The sequence below is a fragment of the Penaeus monodon genome, chromosome 15 (genome assembly GCF_015228065.2).
Source record: "Penaeus monodon isolate SGIC_2016 chromosome 15, NSTDA_Pmon_1, whole genome shotgun sequence".
Taxonomy (NCBI): domain Eukaryota; kingdom Metazoa; phylum Arthropoda; class Malacostraca; order Decapoda; family Penaeidae; genus Penaeus; species Penaeus monodon.
This window is the reverse complement of record NC_051400.1, coordinates 41,231,214-41,231,432: the sequence shown is the minus strand read 5'-3', so window position 1 is coordinate 41,231,432 and position 219 is coordinate 41,231,214. Positions and strand designations below refer to the sequence as shown.

General features: G+C 32.4%; 1 protein-coding gene across 1 annotated transcript in view; it reads left to right on the top strand.

The window, feature by feature from the left end:
* LOC119582374 (amino acid transporter AVT1B-like) overlaps positions 1–219 on the top strand; it is a gene marked incomplete at its 5' end in the record, with an annotated part of 51,324 nt that overhangs the window by 15,765 nt on the left and 35,340 nt on the right. The window lies entirely within an intron of this gene.

Below are 219 nucleotides of genomic sequence, written 5' to 3'. Positions count from 1 at the left end.
CCAGAACAACAATGAAAATGTCTGCTTGTTTCTCATACGTTCCATATTTTCGATTAATATTTTAGTGCTATCCTCATCACAGAATATATTTTAAGATAGCCTCGAAAATGTCCTAGCTGTAACAATATCACAAAAAACAAAAAAACAATATATTTCGAAAACGTTCTCTGTCTATTTTTGAGTTCGCCAAATGAGGTACATGTAGAGCGTATAAACTCG